The sequence below is a fragment of the Amblyraja radiata genome, chromosome 17, assembly GCF_010909765.2.
Source record: "Amblyraja radiata isolate CabotCenter1 chromosome 17, sAmbRad1.1.pri, whole genome shotgun sequence".
Lineage (NCBI taxonomy): Eukaryota > Metazoa > Chordata > Chondrichthyes > Rajiformes > Rajidae > Amblyraja > Amblyraja radiata.
The window spans coordinates 49,172,654-49,179,118 of record NC_045972.1 but is presented as its reverse complement, the minus strand read 5'-3'; the positions used below and the strand labels follow the sequence as shown (position 1 = coordinate 49,179,118).

The 6,465-nt window shown below is 53.0% G+C and overlaps 1 protein-coding gene across 1 annotated transcript in view; it reads right to left on the bottom strand.

Moving 5' to 3' along the window:
- The window catches only part of tshz3 (teashirt zinc finger homeobox 3), a 95,826-nt gene extending 94,612 nt beyond the window's left edge, over positions 1 to 1,214 (bottom strand). Inside the window, exon 1 of the mRNA XM_033036451.1 lies at positions 879 to 1,214. The gene's annotated coding sequence lies outside the window, so the exon portion shown is untranslated. The remainder of the gene's footprint in view (positions 1 to 878) is intronic.
- Positions 1,215 to 6,465: the final 5,251 nt, after the last annotated feature.

The following is a 6,465-nucleotide window of genomic DNA, read 5'->3' as shown; positions in this document are numbered from 1 at the left end:
CACGCACTCTCACACACACACATTGGCACACATGCACACACACTCACACACACACTCTCACACACACATTGGCACACACACATTGGCGCACACACACACACACATTGGCACACACACGCACACACTCAATCACACTCTCACACACACACTCTCACACACACACTCTCACACACACACTCTCACACACACACACACATTGACACACACTCACACATTGACACACACACACACTCTCTCACACACACACTCAATCACACACACACACACATTGACACACTCACACTCTCTCACACACACACACATTGACACACTCACACACACTCTCTCTCTCTCTCTCACACACACACACATTGACACACACACACACTCTCTCACACACACACTCAATCACACACACACACTTTGACACACTCACACACACTCTCTCTCACACACACACACACACATTGACACCCCCCCCCCCCCCGCGCTGCAACAGACAAACTCAAAAGAAACCGCGAGCCTCGCGTCACCCAAACTCCACATTCTTTAATTGTCAACTTCCACAAACAGCGGAACAAGCCGCAAACTCCCCCCCCGCCCCCTCCCCTGGCCGCGACCCCCCCCCCCCCCCCCCCCCCCCCCCAGCACACACACACACACACACTCACACCGGCGCTGCTTCTTCACACTTACTGGCCATGAGGGTGAGGATGAATCACAGAGAGAGGTGTGAACGCCCCTCGCTCACTCTCTCTCTCTCTCCCCCTCTCTGTCTCCCCTCCCCGCTGTCTTCTCCTCTCCCCTCACTCTCTCCCCCACCCCTCCCCTTCCCCCCACCCCCTCTGTCTCTGTCTCTGTCTCCCCCCGCCCCGGGAGCGGGCACGGTGGCTACTCACAGGCAGCGGCCGCTGTGTGTCGGTGTGTCGGGCAGGGATAGCTCCGTTCCCGGGCGGGCGCTGCGGCTCAGGCTCATGTGCGGCTCCGGGTACGGGAGGAAGTCAGTGGGGCGTCGGGCAGCGACTCCATGTAGAGGCGGGTGGCGGCTGCCGGCAGCGGCCGGGCCAACATGGGCCGGGCCAGCCCACAGTCCACAGCCCAGCGCCGGGCAGCGGCTACCGGGCCCGGGGGGGTGGGCAGTGAGAGGGTGGGAGCCGGGGCGGGGGCTGCTGCTGCTGCGGGCGGTCCTGGTGCAGCTACTCGGCGGCGGCGGCTTCACTGGCGGCGCGTCTCCTCCATCCTCTGGAGCGCTGGAAATATTCCAAGTGTCTGAAAACTGGGCAGATTTTCAATATCCTGCGTCACAACTTCATGTGCGCGCCGAGCCGACCGTGGCTCATCTCATCCCGCTGGTCGCTGGCCCGGTGCCCCCGCCAGTCCCAGTCCCACGTACACGCTGCCCACTTCACGGTGACCCCGGTAATCGCTGTCCCGCTCTCTCCCCCGCTCGCCACCGGCAACCTGCCCGCTCCTGGAAGTGACGATCTGTTTGCCGAGCGGGAGACACGGAGACAGGGAGAGGAAAGTGGTGAGTTGTCAGATTCCGCTCCTCCTGCCCGAGTGCGGGTAGCTCCAGCTCCAGCTCCAGCTCCACTCAGTCGTGAGTTCCCTCCTCCCTCCCTCCCTCTCGATCTCTCTCTCTCTCTACCTACCTCCCCCTCTCTCTCTCTCTCTCTCTCTCTCTATCCCTCTCTATCCCTCTCTATCTCCCTCCCTCTCTCCTCTATATTTCTATCTCTCTCTCCCTCTCTCTATCTCCCTCTTCCCCCTCTCTATATCTCTCTCCCCCCCCCCTCTCTCTCTCTCTCTCTCTCCTCCTCCCTATTTTTATCTCCCTCTCAATCTATCCCTCCCTCTCCTCCCCCCTCTCTATCTCCAGCCCGGGAGACAGACAGACAGACAGACGGGCCGGTCGGTCGGGCAGACAGACAGACAGGCTGCGGTGTGAGCGATAGAGCGGCGACCTGCGTCCTCGCTTTCGGGCGGAGTAAGTGACTTTACTGAATCGAGATGGTTTTAGCCCAATGTGGACGGGCACATTCCGTTAGAACCGCCCTAACATCTGTCCGTCTCACCATTGGCCTATCCATCAGTGTCACGGTGTGTACACACACTCGCAACACATCAGCGCCGTGTGTGGGCGTTAGACAACACACACTCACACTGCACACTCACACACACTCACACACACTCACACACACTCACACACACTCACACACACCACACTCACGCACCACGCTAAACACTCAAGCTCACTCACTACACACACACACTGCGCGCACACACACAACACACAATCACTCACCACACATACTACAAACACACACTTCACACACACACTACACACTCACTCAACACACACTTCTCTCACACACACACACACAGCCACCCGCGCGGGAACATTCCCCCTCCAAGCACCGTCCCGAACAACGCAACGTAAAGCCGTGTCCCACCGGCCCCCGTGCCTCTCCCACCGGCCCCCGTGCCTCTCCCACCGGCCCCAGTGCCTCTCCCACCCGCCCGAGTCGTAATTTATAAAGTCGATATTGTAAAAGGCACAGTAGATGAGCCGCGTTTCTCGGGTAGCGGGGGTGTAGAGTTTGTTTGTGGGCATGGCTGGGCCCCGCGCGGCCCGGGCTGGTCCAGTTTTACACATGTTCTCCACCACATCAACCTGACAGTATAAATGTCGTTTATTGAAAGTTGTCCAGTTTCTCACCTTGTTTCTCTGTGAAGTTAAATCATTGCAACCGCAGTAATTCTGCCCCGCTATCAAATTCTATCTAAGCCAGCTCCCCACCCGGATACAAACTAAAAGCAGAGGTTCGGCGCGAACTATATTCATGGTCTATTTATTTTTGCGCCCCTCGTTTCTCGTTTCCAAAGGCGTGTGTGGTACAGATTGCAACAATTTGCTGCCAATATCAGCCTCAGTCACCACACTTGTCTATTTAATCCGGGTCTGTCAGTGACTGTAACCTCCACAAACCGGGTAAAAAATCACCCAAACTCATCAGTAACGATATATCTACGGCCGCGCCCCAATATAGTGTGAAGAAGGGTGTGTCCAGAGATGCTGCCTGTCCCGCTCAGTTACTCCAGCACTTTGTGTGCAGCATCTGCAGTTACCTGCTACACATTTGTAAAATCACCAGACGCGCGGTTGGAAATGGTAAATTTCTGCCACTTTGCAGCGGGCTACCTGACAAACTTGACATCGTTTCTATCTCCCCGCAGAGTTGGTCAAACTTGTGGCAGTGCTACCGCCGTTGCCGCCTGAACCACCCCGCTAGTTCTTCTGATAGCCCGAAATTCGTTGCTTTTCACCGGCCGCCGCTTAATCCGCGCGTTGCGATCGTTTCCAGCGACGGTTTTAATTACCTATTTACTGCACCGTTTTGATGTTTACGAATTATCAATCGCCCCGGCACAGAGTAATCGATATCGATTATATGCCCGAGTTCGATAAACAGCATCCCAGTGTTTTTTTCCCTTTTGGGCACAACACAGTCTGCCTGGCAAGGTTCCTTCCGTGTGCTAACATGTACTGTTGTATTCTGCACTAAATATTGATTTCACTGGATGGGATTTTAACATTAATTATTACATTCTTTCTTCACTGTCCCGGCGCGTGAAACTGACTCTGCTCTCATGTCCGGGCTGCGGCGAGGATTTGTGTTCAAATGTTTCTATCTAGTGGAATCAATAGCGGCTGGCACAGGCCAAGGTACAGAGTGTTGGGCAAACCGGGCGGCCCGGGGCCCGGGGAGAGAGGGAGAGGGGGAGGGGGAGAGGGAGAGGGGGAGGAATGGAGAGAGAGAGAGAGGGAGAGGGAGTGGGAGAGAGGGAGAGAGAGGGAGAAGGGGGGAGGGGGAGAGGAAGAGGGATAGAGGGAGAGGAGGGGGAGAGAGGAGGGGGAGAGAGAGGGAGAGGGGGAGAGGAAGAGGGAGAGGGAGAGGAGGGGGAGAGAGTGAGAAGGCGGCGCGGAGTGTGGTTGTTGGCGCTGCCATGACTCGGATGACTGATAGTTGTGTGTTTAATATCCTTCCACTCGCGATTGTGATCAGTTGGGCGGGTTCTGTGCAGTTTCTCGGCTCCTCACAATAAATCTTAGGGGCAGATATTCCCCGCTAAACGGCTTTAGTGGCGGGACTGTGTGTGTGACAGTGTGTGTTTGGACAGAGCTTTGAGTTTGCTGCAAGCCGCTCTCTCTCGCCGTCTCTCCGCTGATGTGACATTCCTGACAAGCTCATTTGCGGCTGGTTCCGTACTTGTGCCACGTTTCCGCTGCTCGCTGCCTAGATGTATATTGTATCCGGTAAATGCATGGTCAGATGATATCCTGTGTCCCTGGTCATCTAGCGGGGCCCGGGCTAAAGGGGACCCCATTCTAGTCTAGACGGCCCGGGGGCCAGACAAGTAGCAAAGCGGAGACTAGTCGGCGCAGGTTGTCGCGGGTCCGACTTTAGTCGAAGCCGCGGGTTTTGTTTCTCCCGGGGAGTTTGAAAGTCTGTCCGGCGATTCGGGAATGTGAGACCAGGCTGTGAGACCAACTCCGTAATGTCCGGGGCTGTGATTCACACAAACTAACCCAGACCAGGACAAGTACACACTCGTGGGCCATCTCTCTCTCTCTCTCTCTCTCTCTCTCTCTGAGTTGTTAAAACAAAGTTTCATGTCGTGGCAGAATGGTGGGATTAACAATCGAGGCTTCGTCGCGGTAAAGAGAAATAGAGAGAGGGGTGGGGGGGGGGGAGGAGGTTTCACACCAGCGTTGGCCAAGTAGCACTTCCCTGCCGTCTCTCTGTCTGTCTGCTGGAGTAAACGGGCTGGGTTTCTGATCTCGGCGCGTCTTTATTTTACTCGGTGTCTTGTCCTACCCCCCTGAGTTTTGACCCAAACGCTCAGACACGAGAAACACTCACAGACACTCACCCGGCGCTGTAGCGGCGCACACATTGCCGCTTCTATAAACGTTGCCCGCCCATGTCCTCGCCTCCAACGCCCTTAAAACCATCGCATACTCGAGAGTCCATTAATACAACGCTATTGTATTTAAATATATATACACACACACACACATATATATATATGTATATGTGTGTGTGTGTGTGTATGCATTATAACTATACATCTATATATATGTGTGTGTATATGTGATGTATGTATATATACTCTCTCTCTCTCTCTCTATATATATATATATATAGAGAGAGAGAGAGAGAGAGTATATACACACACATCACACATACACACATACATACATACATATATATAGATGTATAGATATATAGATGTATAGTTATAATGCATACACACACATATATACATATATATATGTGTGTGTGTGTGTATATATATTTAAATACAATAGCGTTGTATTACTGGACTCTCGAGTATGCGATGGTTTTAAGGGCGTTGGAGGCTATATATACGGTATATAGATATATATAAATATATAGAGAGGTGTATATATTACATTCACCCCGTTGTCACTACACACAGCGACACTGCACCAGGAGTGAGCCGGGGAGCTGGAGGAAGATGTATCCAAGTGTGTAATCCATGGCCGGTGCCCGTCCCCGCATCTTCTACGGACAGATCGCTCCGCTCTCTAAACAACAGGCCCGGAGCATTTTGTAAAGATTCAAGGCACTTTCTGCTGGTCTACAATGTCAGCTTGCAGTCAGTCCCGTGTTGGAGCGGGCAGCTTTACAAGGCGTGTTAGATTGAGGTGTTGGTGATGAGGGAGGCCGAGCCAGGCTTGTGCAGGTATTGAGCAGCGCGCCGACCTACCTGCAGCCTTCACCTTTCTTGCTTCAGTGTGTGTGCCCGCTCTCCCATGCTGACTTCAACATGCACCCTTCTGTCTTTACTTCAAGCGCCAACAAATAACCGTGCAAAATGGAAATTTAACTCCCAGTGAAATTAAAACGCATGTTATTTTCTCCCCGCCTCTTGCTTGCAAGCTTCGCTGTGACTAGTTACCGCCAAGTTTACTGAGCGCGGTCTGACGGCGATCACTCGGTTCAAGGCATTTTTGGGGGAAACTGTTTTTCAGTTTATGGCATGGATTATTTTTTTTAAAACATCCGGAGTTGTCCGGAGACCAATAGCTGACTAAATCTAGTTCTTTTTTAAAAACATACCCAACACTTGCCATTAATTGATGGTTGGCACCGACGCAATCCCCCCCCCCCCCCCCCATCCCCCCATTTGGCGCAGACGTTTGTACCTCCTTATATCTAAAAGGACAGGTGAGCAATCACGGCGCCCGAGCGGGATTGAACCCTTCTGCAACAGAATGTAGAGACTGGGACAAGATTCCAGAGTGTTTTATTGTTATGTGTCCCAGATAGAACAATGTCATTCTTACTGTCTGCAGCACAACACAATATGTAGACATAGTACACTGGAAACAATGAGAGGTTCAGTGTGTGCGCGTGTATGCATATACACACATACATATACACACATATACACACA